The following is a 15,186-nucleotide window of genomic DNA, read 5'->3' as shown; positions in this document are numbered from 1 at the left end:
CCCATCGCCACCCAAGGAGTTTTGAGTGTATATTTATGTATACGTGGCACATGTGTTGTCTCCTTATGGGGCGGTCGATAGGGGCATAGCTGTTAATCGAGCTCAGGTTTATCTGAGCTGCTGCCCTGAGGTGTGTGCCGAACACGTTTAGCTGTGTCCGTGGTTTTAAGGACCGATGAGCTGCTCGGCTTGAATATGCCGTTTCATGCTTCGACTGCTAGAGCTGCCGTATATTCTTCTGTACGAAGAGAGCACTCCGTATTTCCGCTGACCATGATGACGCCACGTGGTCCAGGCATTTTGAGTTTTAGATAAGCATAATGCAGGACTGCATTAAAACGGGCGAAGGTCGTTCTTCCGAGTAGTGCATGATATCTGCTTCGGAACGGAGCAATGTCGAAGATTAGTTCTCCGCTTCGAAAGTTGTCGGGGGAGCCGAATAAAACATCCAATGTTAGTGAGCCCGTGCAGCGGGCTTCCACGCCCGGTATAACTCCTTTAAAGGTAGTGCTTCTTGGCTTGATTTTTGACGGGTCTATCCCCATCTTGCGGACAGTGTCCTGATATATCAGATTGCGACTGTTGCCGCCGTCCATGAGGACTCGAGTGAGGTGGTATCCGTCGATTATTGGGTCGAGCACTAGGGCAGCCAAACCCCCATGACGGATACTAGTCAGATGATCCCTGTGATCAAAGATGACCGGACATGCCGACCATGGGTTGAACTTGGGGGCGACGGGATCAATAGCATACATGTCTCGGAGTGCGCGTTTGCGCTCCCTCATTGGGATGTGAGTGACATAGATCATGTTCACTGTTTTGATCTCCAATGGAAATTTCTTCTGTCCCCTCGTGTTTGGCTGGCGAGGTTCGTCCTCGTCTTTGCTCTGAGGTCCCTTCCCTTTGTGTTCAGCATTGAGTTTGCCGGCCTGCTTGAAGACCCAACATTCTCTATTGGTGTGATTGGCTGGTTTGTCAGGAGTGTCGTGGATCTGGCAGGGCCTGTCTAGGATTTTATCCAGGTGGGATGAACTGTCTTTGTTGCCTTTAAATGGCTTCTTCCTTTGAACGGGTCTGGAGCCCCTGAATCCGGCATTAACCGCTGTATTTTCTAGGCTTTCTTCATTGTTCTGACGTTTGTTTTTGTTGCGCCGTGGTTTTCCAGTGCCATCCCTGAGTTCGGATGTGCCGAGGTCGCTGGTGCTGCTACGGGCTAACCAGCTGTCCTCACCCGCACAAAAGCGGGTCATTAGTGTTGTTAAGGCTACCATTGTCCTTGGCTTTTCCTGGCCAAGGTGCCTGGCTAGCCATTCATCCTGTACACTGTGTTTGAAGGCCACTAAGGCTTTGGCATCTGGATAGTCGATGATTTGGTTCTTCTTAGTGAGAAACCGGTTCCAAAGCTTTCGGGCTGATTCTCCAGGTTGTTGGATTATGTGACTTAGATCGTCTGCATCCGGGGGTCGGACATAGGTCCCTTGGAAATTGGCCTGAAAAGCGTCCTCAAGTTCTTCCTAGCTTCAGATCGAATTTTCAGGGAGTCTTTTTAGCCAGTGCCGAGCTGGTCCTTTTAGCTTGAGGGGTAAATATTTGATGGCATGGAGATCATCTCCGCGAGCCATGTGGATGTGAAGAATAAAGTCTTCTATCCAAACTGCAGGGTCTGTAGTTCCATGATATGCCTCGATGTTTACGGGTTTGAACCCTTCTAGAAAATCATGTTCCAGCACCTCATCGGGGAAGCACAGGGGGTGTGCGGCACGCCTGTATCTGGCTGTGTGTGGATTGGGCCCGACGGTTTTAACGTTCGGTATTGGTTCTGAGCTAGTAAATGGATGGCATATTTCGTTTGATAATCATGATCCTGTGTAGGAGCACGTTCCCTGGATCCATAGATGGTCCTGGTTTTGCCAACTTTTTTGTCCAGGTCCTCACGTAGATTGTGTTTCTGGTCCTGGGCCGCAACCTTCCTTCCTTTACAGGGAGGGGTGCAGGCTTATGTACAACATTGCTAGCCGCTCTGTCTCGACCGCGAGGTGGTCGGTCCGGCCTGTCGGCCATATTGTTTTTCGGCGGGATAGGCACAATAGCCTCGTCGTCGAATTTGGGCAGCAGCTTACGTTTAGGATAGCTCTTTGTTTGGCAATTACCACCGTATTTTTCCTCAGTGTCTCGCACTTCATTCCATCTGTCGTTGAGCGTATCCTGTGCGGCTTTAAGCTGCTGCTTCTGCTTCTTCAGGCTCCTTGCAGTGGAGATAAGCCTTTGATGGAGGCGTTCTTGTTCTAATGGTTCTTCTGGGATGACGAATTCGTCGTCGCCCAGGCTGATCTCTTGTTCAGAGAGAGGTTGATGATTTCTATCTTCGGCATCACTGTGGTCAGACAACATCTCCGGACTGTGTTCGCCATCCTCTCGCATGCCCTGCTCTAGCGCACGGTCTGCGGGATCCTCGGCTTGGTTCAGATTATCATCGTCGTCCGTGACAATGTTGTTGTTTTTCTTTTTGCCGGATCGAGGTCGGCGCTTGGGACACCGACGCTTAGGAGGTTCATCGACAGGCATGTTGTTATCGCCGTCGGCCTCATTCTCCTTTGGTGTGTCCACCATGTATATGTCATATGACGATGTAGCTGTCCACTGCCCTATAGGGGGTGGTTTTTGTGCCTGCCCCTCTCCGGCATCGTCGTCCATACCGTCGATGTCCTCAGAGCCGTAATCGAGCGTGTCGGTTAAGTCCTCGACAGTGGCAATGAAGTGGGCGGTGGCTGGGAAACGAAGTTCTTCGTCGTCCGCTTCCCGTTTGAGCCGGACATAGTTCGACCGAGAGTTCCCTGACAGGGAGAGGGATTTCAATGAGTTTAACACGTTGCCAAAAGGCGAGTGCTGAAAGATGTCCACGGAGCTGAACTCCAAGACTGACACCCAATCAGGTTTGATGGATGCGGATGCATGCGGCCCAGAACCCATGGCCGGAGACGAGTCCGAGGTTCTGGTGACACAAGCCCAACTCGATGTTGGGTCTGTGTGCGGCTCGAGCGCCGCTAAGTCTGCAGCCTCCGTGGCGGGGTTAAGCTTCCCGTCTTTGGACGACGCAGTCTGCTCTGGCTCTAGCGCCAGGGCGGTCACATGCGTTGTCTCCTGTGCACGGCCACATGACAGATCTAGGTCATGTTCATCATGGTGGCCAGGGACAGCCGTCATGGACTCGAACCCGTCGAAGATCAAGTCTCCACGGATATTGGCCACAAAATTCAGGCTTCCAAATCTGACCTGATGGCCAGGGGCGTAGCTATCAATCTGCTCTAGATGGCCAAGCGAGTTGGCCCGCAGTGCGAAGCCGCCGAACACGAAGATCTGTCCGGGGAGGGAAATCCCCCCAAACTGCGTCGTTTGTAGATGATTGATGAGCCATCAAGCCTTCTGATGACGACACAATGGAACTCTCAATGAAAGCACCAATGTCGGTGCCAAAACCGGCGGATCTCGAGTAGGGGGTCCCGAACTATGCATCTAAGGCTAATGGTAATAGGAGGCGGGGTACACAATGTTTACCCAGGTTTGGGCCCTCTCTATGGAGGTAATACCCTACTTCCTACTTGATTGATCTTGATGAATATGAGTATTACTAGAGTTGATCTACCATGAGATCATAATGGCTAAACCCTAGAAGTATAGCCTATGAGGTTATGATTGTTGTGGCTAAAACCTAGAAGTCTAAACCCTCCGGTTATATAGACACCAGTGGGGATAGGGTTGTACAAAGTCAGATACAGAGAAAGGAATCTACATATACGAATCGCCAAGCTTGCCTTCCACGCAAAGAAGAGTCCCATCCGGACACGGGACAAAGTCTTCTATCTTGTATCTTCATAGTCCAACAGTCCGGCCACAGTATATTGTCCGGCAATCCGAGGACCCCTTAATTCGAGACTCCCTCAACGGCGGTGCTTCATCTTGAAACCTTCCTTCTAATTTTTTTCTAGGTCAAATGGGATCATATAGGAGAAGATGGGCCCCACAGGCCTGCCAGGGGCACCACACACTCAAGGTGCGTGCCCAGGGGGTAGGGCGCGCTCCTAGGCTTGTGGCTGCTAGTGGGCCCCTCTTTGGTATTTCTTTTGCTAATAATTTTAGCATATTCCAAAATAATTCTCCGTCAATTTTCATATCATTTGGAGTTGATCAGAAAAAAGTGCCTCTGATATAGCACTTTTCGGTCCAGAATTCCAGCTGCCGGCAATCTCCCTCTTCTTGTGAAACTTGCAAAATAAGAGAAAAAAGGTGTATGAATTGTATTATAAGGTGAAATAATAGTCCATAATGCAATAAATATCAACACAAAATCATGATGCAAAATGGACGTATCACTCGCCGTCACAAGCTCGAAAGCCAGGTTGTTCTTTTCTTCCTGAAGGGTATCAGCTGAGCGCAAAGCCCCTTCAGGTCTTCAATGGCCTCCGCGACCCAGGCGACATGCTTCTTGCTGACCTCCTTTTGTTTGGATAGCTCCTCGTTGCAGCCTTCTGCTGCTTGGCTTCCTATCGAGCTGTTTGCAGCTCGGAACAGAGCTTTTCAAACTTCGAGGAGGAAGTTGTACATACATGGGCACATGAATTAGAGCTCACAGCAGCCATGTGATACTTAAATATATAATTTTAGGATGTTGAAGCTCTTAAGTATTTACCTTGGGACGTCTCCATCTGCTTCTTGAGCGGATCCATGTCCTTCTCGGACCGATCGATCTTATGGTTCAGCTCTTCCAACTCTTTCGAGTTGGACGCTGAAACCGAGGCTAGAACCTGTAAAGGACATAGTTAGCTTCCAAGGTTGACATCGATCCCCTGTTCAGCTTTTTCGTTTAGACCGGGGTCACGGGGGCTACATTATACTCGAGTTTACAACATTTTAGTCTTTATTAAGACCCCGGGTAAGATCTAGGTATCTAACTCAGGGCTCAGGGGCTACTGTGGTTACATGTCCATTATACCCATCCGCAGTAGCATAAGTCTTCGGACAACCACTGGTACAGTGAGGTGATATACAAATGTTTTTAAGCCCTTTCCGCGATGACATTTTGAACCGTTGCCAAGTGAGTGTGTGCGATAGGGGGGTCCTTCCCACACGACCCAGAAACTGTCGGGGATAAGGAGCCTTGATGCATACAATTATCCCAATAAAACTATTTCTGATATCTCGAATATCCCAAACGCTCCATCCTTGCTACTCGTGTGTGCCGACATTACAATCGCGGTCGGAGTAATGTGGTTTTGCCTGAAACCAGGCACATTCCAGGCATGGGATTTTTCCAAGCACGTACCAAACTGGCTCTATGTTTATGATGCCCGACACATCACAAACAGTTCATGATTGTAAACCGTGTATGATAGGTCGACAGTCACACACATTTAGTTTTCCCTCATGGTTTGTGATATTGTCTGACATCACACATGCTTTGCAAACATCAATAGTGTGCATGGTTACACACGTTTCCTCTCTGTGAACCGTGTTGGATTATGATGTATATCACACACGCTGTGCTTTATAAACCGTGTGCGCCGTAATGACCTGCAGAGCGTAATTTCACCCTAATTTAATTGTTGCTATTTTAAAATTGTACTGGATTTGAATTTGAAAGTAGGCTATAGCTTTATTCATATCGATCGGGTTCAAACAACCAATGCATTATTTGATTCACAGGTACATATGTTCAAGAATTACATAAGCACCAAATAAAGAATGATGAACTAGGGTTGTATACTTGTACTATTACATATGGTAAAGAAAGAGGCGAGAGACATTCTGGTTGCTGAACAAGGTGAAGCGGAATGGCCCTATTGTGCTCTCCTCAATGCAGAAGGCACACACGACTCTAGTCCAACCTCTTGTGATGGTTGGACGCCAATCATGTAGTTTGAGGTAATCTTGAGTAAACTGCTTCAGGATCCACTACAGAGGAAAAAGATCTAGATATTGTCATCTAACACAACTCATTACAGGCAGTAAAAAGAAGAACTACTTACCATCCCCCAATTCACTGTTGTCTTGCATAAAGTGTAAACAAATAGTTTGATTGACATCTTTTGACCCATTTTAATAACAATCATTATCAGTTTCCGCACTTGATGCTAGTTCATGAATATCTCATTGCCCCATACACAGAAAGGGTCGAAGTGTGGATCTTTGGCAATGACATATGTACCTAAAAGCACCAAGTTAATATTAGAAGCTATAAACAACAATTGCAAAATGATGTAGTACAACACTCCCTCCATCCCATTATATAAGATCTTATTACATGTATATCTAGACATCATCAAAACATTAAGGTAACACTCTTCCTTGTTGCTAGGTAGCCCGGGCTTGCATATTTAGTCATTCAGTACAATGCATGTTGCTATGTAGCCTCAGATATATTAAATATGGCCCTAGTTAACCTATCGATAAATGGTTACAGATATATTCAGTGAAATGTCCGATTTGATGATTAATTCCCTATCAGCCCCCAGGCTATATGGTGACAGCTACTGATACCCTGAATAATGAGTGTATATAAGCAACACGATGAAACTAACCTCGATGGAAAACAACAGCTGTTCTCAATATTATCCTGTATGAGTACATATAAAGGCATGTTAAGCATAACAGGCTAAACATGAACCAAATATATCCATGGTAGACAACATAATCTACAAATGATAGCTTTGTGCAGGTTTAAGCATGCTAGTTAAGAAAAACAAGAAGTGGAAAGGTGTGTTAACTGCAACAGACATAACATTTAAAAACAAGCAAATATAGTCATTCAAACCGGTATTGTGTAGGTCTAAAGTACACTAGTAATTGTTGAAAAAACGAAAAGGCGTGTTAACTGCAACATCCTTAACAACAATCAAATATCGTAATTCATAGTGGTATTGTTGAAACTGTTATTGATGAAATTGAACTGCATGGCAAATAGTTGCACATATAGAGCATCACATTGTGAAGAACTGAAATAAACAAGGCATAAGGCCATCTCTAGCCGATCCCCTAAAAGTTAACGGACTAAAACCCTTAGTGGAGTATATATATACTCCAACAATTTTGGCCGTTTCTAGTCGATCCCCTAAACTTAACATTGTAAACTTCAATTTGATCAAGTTCAAAGAAGGTTCAACCGAAAGTAGCATGCATTCAAACATAAACATTGATAGTTTTGCATAACCGAAGGTAAAACATAAATTTAAACTAAACTAAACTACTTTTGGTTAAAGAGGAGGTCGAGCCAATCTTTCCTCGTCAGGTACAGTGTGCCACGAGCCGGGTGCCGTCGTCGGGGTCGTTGGGGAAGACACTCCTCCACTCGTCGACGTCGATCTCCTCATCCTCGCCGCCCACGTCGACGCTCTCCGCGCCGCCGTCCTCGCGGCCTTCAACCTTGTCATCGGAGGAGAGCACGATAACCTCACCGTCCTCCGTACCAGCAAAGCTCACCCACTCCACCTCCACGAGCTCCGGGTGCTCTCGGCGGAGCTCTTCCATGTAGGTCTCGTCGGCAGCCTCGGCCTCGAGACGCTGCCACTCCTCGTGGTCCTCCCACGCCATAGCCAAGCTCACCACCCTCGCTCCGGTGGGACGAGGTCGACCGGACGTGTGCCGAAGGGGAAATTGAGCCTAGCCGCACCATGGTAGTGGACCTGCCAGCGGTCGTACTCCATGGCCGCAAGCTCGGCCATGTGGAAGCTACCGAGCCACTAGTGAGTGTGGGTCTCCCGATCCATAATCTCAGTAACCCACGTCCCCCACCGCTGCTGCCGGACCTCGAGGTAGGACCTCGTGGGCGGCCGGGCTTGAGGGAGGACGAGGAAGTCCTCGAACTACCATAGGGGCGCGGCGATGGGCGGATCGAGTGACCGACGACGGTGGATCGATAAAGAGCCTGCAGAGGATGTTAGGGACACCTCGGCGGCCACCTCACCGGCATCGGGTGAAGAGGCCACGATAAATCTCTTTTGGGCCACTGGCTCCTCGAGCTCCCCGGCACATAGGCAGAGGTTGAGGATGGAGGCGGCGGCGGCGATGGCAGTGACCTACCAATGGTTTCAAGCGAGGGAGGGGTGGTGTGTGTCTATGTGAGCGGAGGTTTTCGGGTGTGTGTGGTGTGTGTGGAGGGAGGGCAAGGTGGTGTTTGAGGAAATACCGCGACAACTGAAAATTTTACTAGGCGGGAGTAACAAGGCAGGGCTACTAAAAATTTGAATCGAGGGCGAGCAGATATTTTTGAGATTGCGTGGGATGCAGAGGCGGGAGTAAAATGTCGAGGCTACTGGAAATTTGAATCAAGGGAGAGAAGATATTTTTTAGATTGCGAGGGATGCAGAGGAGGGAGTAGCAAGGCGGGGCTACTGAAAATTTGAATCAAGGGCGAGCAGATATTTTTGAGATTGCAAGGGATGCATAGGCGGGAGTAAAATGCCGGGTGAAAGATCGTGGATGTCGCCTAGAGGGGGGGGGGGTGAATAGGCGTTTTAAAATAATTACGGTTCAGGCTTGAACAAATGCGGAATAAACCTAGCGGTTAATTTGTCAAGCACAAAACCTAAAACAACTAGGCTCACCTATGTGCACCAACAACTTATGCTAAGCAATATAAGCAACTATGTGATAGCAAGATATATGACAAAGAACAATATGGCTATCACAAAGTAAAGTGCATAAGTAAAGGGCTCGGGTAAGAGATAACCGAGGCACGCGGAGACGATGATGTATCCCGAAGTTCACACCCTTGCGGATGCTAATCTCCGTTTGGAGCAGTGTGGAGGCACAATGCTCCCCAAGAAGCCACTAGGGCCACCGTAATCTCCTCACGCCCTCGCACAATGCAAGATGCCGTGATTCCACTAAGGGACCCTTGAGAGCGGTCACTGAACCCGTATAAATGGCGACCCTTGGGGGCGGTCACCGAACCCGTACACTTTGGCAACCCTTGGGGGCGGTCACCGGTACACTTGGAGAACTCAAGCCGATGCACCAAATGCAATGGCAAGGGCACACGGAGTGCCCAAGTCCTTCTCTCCCAAATCCCACCAAAGCAACTAATGCTAGGGAGGAAAATGAGAGGAAGAACAAAAGAAGAACACGAAGAACTCCAAGATCTAGATCCAAGGGGTTCCCCTCACTTAGAGGAGAAAGTGATTGGAGGAAACGTGGATCTAGATCTCCTCTCTCTTTTCCCTCAAAAACTAGCAAGAATCCATGGAGGGATTGAGAGTTAGCAAGCTCGGAGAAGGTCAACAATGGGGGAAGAACACGAGCTCAAAGGGATAAGGTTCAATGGGGAAGAAGACCCCCTTTTATAGGAGGGGGAAAATCCAACCGTTACCCCACTGAACAACCCCGCACAGAGCGGTACTACCGCTAGGGAAGGGCGGTACTACCGCTCCGGGCGGTACTACCGCTCAACCCAGCGGTACTGCCGCGCTGCCAGGGCCCTGACCCCAGGGCGGTACTACCGCTAGGGAAGAGCGGTACTACCGCTTAGGGCGGTACTACCGCTCCTACTACCTCCCTTAGTGCCGCAAAACCCGACACGAAAAACTTCGTTCAAGAATTGAGGCGGAAGTAGCCCAGACACACAGCGGTACTACGGCTGAAAATCCCAAGCGGTACTACCGTTCGAAGAGCGGTACTACCGCTTGGAGCGGTACTACCGCTCTGAGAGCGGTACTGCCGCTGGGGAGCTTCGCCGGTACTACCGCTGTGGTCGCGGTACTACCGCTGGGGCCAACCTTATGCCTCAACCACGAAAACAAAGAATACTCCAAGGAAACCAGAACTGCCATAACTTCTGCAAATGAGGTCCGAATTGAGCAAACTCAAGCTTGTTGGATAGAGCAAGACGAGTAGCATCAAAACAAAGGAGTGAAACCTCCAACAGAGAAGAACCAGCATACCCTCCAACATCGAAAACATCATAGAAGATGCAAGTGAACTCCGTTTTCGATGAACTCGAGCTTGTCATTAAAAAGACCAAGAGCTCCAAATCTCACAACGAGAAGAACCAAATAAGAACCAGTAAAGATGATGCAAGGATGCAATAGTTTGAGCTCTCAACAAACGATACGATCAAGCAACTGATCGAGAGCCCCCCTTGATAGTAGGGCAATCGATCCTATAACCCGGTCTCCCACAACTACCGTGAGACCGGTAAAATAGAAAACCTATCAAGGGCAAACCTTTGCCTTGCACATGATCCACTTGAGCTAGATGATGACGATCTTCTCCTCCTCAAGATGGACCACCTTTCTTGATTGCGTTGGCTCGATGAAGACTAGTAGATTGGTCCCCCATACTCCACTACGGGTGAGCCACTCTTCTTCACATCTTCACACGTCCATTATCGCTACAATGGACGGAAAGCTTCAAGCATATGATCTCTTCATGATGATCCTACTTGAACTTGCACACCGCAACCTAACCCCACAAAGAACTCTCACGAAGACCATGGGTTAGTACACAAAGCATAATTGACCATGCTTACCATACCATGGGATTGCTTGATCCCTCTCGGTGCATCTTCTATGCTTTGTGTGTTGATCAACTTGATTCATTCTTTGACTTATTCTTGATCAACCTTGAATCTTTCCAACTCTCTTCATTTGGATGATGTCTTGAAGGTAAACATGAATGATCACACAATCTTCTTCTTCAAGACATGCTTGCAATAAGCTCAACACTCACATGACCAATCTTTGGATAATTCCTTAATAGCACCTTGGTCAACTCATAAACTCCTTGAAACCAACACATGGACTTCAAGAAAAACCTATGGACAAAACCTTCAAATATAACTCAAGGCAACCATTAGTACATAGAGATTGTCATCAATTACCAAAACAAAACATGGGGGCACCGCATGTTCTTTCACCGGGGCTACTGAAAATTTTAATCAAAGGATTGAAGCAGAGGGGCGTAACAAACATTGCAGACGGTCCGCACATACTAATCGTGTGCAATCAAACATAAAACCCTTCCAGGCAGTAGATATTTTTGAGATTATGAGGTAGTAGATATTTTCGAGAGCGGGAGGCAAGCCTCGTGGAGCCCAATATACTGTGCTGATGTGAGTGACTGTAGGGGCACGGGCATGGCACACGTGTAGTCTGACCAAACCGTGTCCGTTGCGTCCCCAATCACAGACTGTTTTTGCATCCAACTCGTGTGTTGTTTAGAAATTTGGCAAAAAGAATAACGCAAGAAAGGGTTAGAACACAAACACACTTGCATGTGGATCAAATATATGTATGAAAAGGGTGGCTTGATGTTCGAATACCCAATGCACAACTTTGATGTGGCACCTGTCGCACAAAAGCATAGTATTGCTAGTCAGCCACCCCCTACGAACCCCACTTCGTGTCGGCGGTAGGGGAATCCTAGCTACGAATGCATGCCCCCAAATAGCTAGGTCTGAAATCTCACACTACTATAACACAAAACCTATAGGAGTCCATCATATATATGGTCAAACTTCCCCTTTCGCTTCCCGATAAAGGTGGACCGTGTGCCGACCCACAAATGTGTGCTTGTGGCACGAGATGGTAAGAGCACATATGAACCACCTGCGGGTGGCCCTACTATATGTATGAAAAGTGTGTGGTGTGATATTTAACTACCATTCACAACTTTGATGTGGCACGTGTGCCTCACAAATTAACCGGACTTCCCCGACCCCATGGAGGTTGCAGGTAGTGCAAAGTAGCCCCCACACTCTCTCTCTCTCTCACACACACACACGTCGGGGGGGGGGCATCTCACCAAGACGTACTGTAACACGGACCAAGCAGAATCCAACTTGGTTGTACAACCTCTCTCGCTCGTTGTTGGTTAAAGTGATGGACGTCCACACGTCCCTGCAAAATGGGCTAGCTTGTCGCTGATAACATAGCGAGGGAGTACTATTTGAAGACAACCCCACTCTGTGCATGTGGCCAAAGTATGTATATGGAAGTGGTGTGTGTGGTGTTTGAATACCCAATGCACAAATTTGATGTGGCACCATGCTTTGGAACCGTAAAATCCCCACATTGAGCGAGGGTTCATGACGTGTAGCTCATGCGCTCAAACTTAATTAGGCATGGAATGATCGACCTACTATATGGTAACTCGAACCAAAGAAGAAGAATCCACCCTGGTAACCTTTCTCGTTGTTGGTCGAAATGATGGACGTCCACACGGGCCCACGAATATATATAGGCTTGCCGCCCATAACCAACTGAGTGAGAGTGTGTCCAAAGACAACCATTGCATGCGTGTGTACCGAACATATTTATGGAGGTGTGTGATGCATGCATATGTGTTGAATACCCAATGCACAACATTGATGTGTTGCATGCGTTGAAAATCGCAGAGGTCCCCACACAGAGCAAGAGGTTCATGACGTGTCTTGTGCTCGCCCCCCCTTCGATCTAGCGGGATGGATTCATGTGTACACATGCGCTATTATATATATGTAATCTCACATCATGACTTATATCGTGAGAGAAATAAAAAATTAATCCCCTCCTTAGTCAAATTAATTGACCTCTCTCGTTGTTGGTGAAAGTGATGGACCAAGCGGGCCGACAGATGGAAGCACCACTGATAACCGCGTGAGTGAGTTCTAGAGGACAACAACCATCGCTTGCATGTGTGAAAAAACATATATATGGATAGGTGTGTGGTTGTGATGTTTTGAATACCTAATGCACAACTTTGATGTGGCATTTGCCTCAAAAACTGCAAAGTCCCCACACAGAGAGTGAGGTTCGTGTGACACCTAGTATATGCTGGTCCCACCCCCTTCGACACGTACTATACACCTAGTAACATAGCCCTAAAAGAATTAATCCTCCTTGTTCGTCAAACATACCTCTCTCTCGCTGGGTCAAAGTGATGGACAACGAACTCATGGGCCCACAAAAGCGAAGCGTACATCGCACGCGAGTGAGCATCCTATATAGGACTACGTACCACCGTCTGCATGTGGCCCAAAGAGGTGTTTGTGTGATGTTTGAATACGCAATGAACAACTTTGATGTGGCACCACATATATATACCTCGGAAACCGAAAAGTCCCCACAGAGAGCGAGGTTCATGATGTGTGGTATATATGTGCTATACGTATGCCCCCATTCGATGCGTGCTACATATGTACTTCTACTGTATAGCACAAACCAAAAAAGAATCATTCCTTGATGGTCAAATTAACCTCTCTCTCCTTGGGTCAAAGTGATGGAGGATAACCTCACGGGCCCACATATGGAAGCGCCACACGTGAGTGAGTTCCTATAGGGCAACCACCGCCTACATGGTATTGCGTGATGTATGAATACCAATGCACACCTTTGATGTGGCACCTGCCTCGGGAACCGAAAGTCCCCACTGGAGTGATAGAGTATTCATGTTGCCTCCTCTTTGACATGTATTACATACTCCTACCGTGCATATACATAACACAAACAAAAAAAGAACCATCCTTGTTGGTCAAATTAACCTCTCTCTCATTGTACATTCAACTGATCGACGACGACCTCGTGGGCCCACAGAGAGAGTCACACGCGAGTGAGTGTCATAGGACAACCACCGCGTCCATGTGCCCGTGTGTTATGGGATGTTTGAATACCCAATGCATAACTTTGACATGGCACATGCTTCGCAAACCGGAAACGCACTACACCACGATGCATATATGTAGCCACCTCACGTCAAGCCGGCGGGAGGGACTCATGTGTACGCATGTGCCCGAACTTTGATATGGAATCTCACCACGATCCACACCGTAACACACATGCCAAGGTGAATGCACCTTTGGTCAAATGCCTCTCATTGTCAGTGGAAACTAAAAACCTTTGCGGGCTAACGAATGGGCACGTCGCTGATAACCACACAAGGGAGTGTCCGAGAGGACCACTAATGCATGCATGTGGCCCGAACATGTATGTTTGAAAGGGTTGTGTAATGCTTTAAATAACCAATTCACAACTTTGATGTGGCATATATGACTCACAAAATGATCAATAATCCCACACGGAGGCTCACGACTCGTAGTGTACTGCCGGACCCCCCACATGTACACACAGACACACACATCCCGCACCACAACCACTCTGAGGCATGTCGAACTTTTTCTGCAGTGAGAATATTGATTATTAAAATTCAGTAAATCCAAAACTTAGTTGAAATTCATGAAACTTATCGTGGTGTCATATATGGACACCAGTAGACTGTGATATTGTATTTTTCGCCAAATTTGAGACATGTTTTGATACAATCTTCTTACAAATGGGAGATTGTTAATAACTGGCAACCAATATCTCATATGGATTATTTATTCGGGCCGTGTGCGTTAGACCGTGCCATGCTTCAGTTAAGCAGTAAAGCGACAGAATGAATCATCAAAAAGCAAAAAAAATATACGTGCTACCACAAGACCTGTGTGCCATGCAAGCAGGCGTGAGTTGATGAGACGCATGCGAGCAGTCCGCCACGCACGCAGGCCCGGAGGCGTGCGTGCAGGTGTGTGAACTGGTGGGAGGCGTTTTCACTGTGCAGTGTCACAGGGAGGCATGGGAGTAGCTATGTGAAATGATGGTTGGAATCCCGTAAGTCCACCGCGCAGGCTCACCGGGAGGCGAGCAAGTGGTTTGACCGACGCCCGCCTCTCTCCCACTACTCCATATTAATAGCGCGCCCAAGCGGCTGCACTCCCATCCTCGCCACACACACAATCCTCTCTCTTCTCTCACATCCTGGACACTGCTCTCAGTCCTCAAAGCCGTCAGTGTATGAGGATGCCACCGAAGCGCCCCATCGGAGGGAGTGGCAACGCCGGGGCTGCTGAAGCACCAGAGCACGACGTGAATATGGAGACAGAGGTTGCCATCGCCGCTGATGAGGTATCGCTGCACCTTGACATCGTCGACAGTGTTGTGCTTCCACAGCAAGAGCCGGAGGTCCACACCGACTCCGGCGACGACTCCGATGACCACTCCGGCGATGAATCCGATGATGACGGGCAGCCGGTTAGTCATCTATACCCATTTATGTGTCAAATACATCCTAGGGTTTCTCTGGTTACTCCTGCTTCCCCCTTTTTGGAATAGAAATCCTATGGTTATGTTCTCTCAGTCCATGAAATCTGAGTAAGTTTTGTTAGATCCGTGTAGTGTA

The sequence above is a fragment of the Triticum dicoccoides genome, chromosome 5B (assembly GCF_002162155.2).
Source record: "Triticum dicoccoides isolate Atlit2015 ecotype Zavitan chromosome 5B, WEW_v2.0, whole genome shotgun sequence".
NCBI lineage: Eukaryota > Viridiplantae > Streptophyta > Magnoliopsida > Poales > Poaceae > Triticum > Triticum dicoccoides.
Note: the sequence above shows the minus strand (reverse complement) of the source record.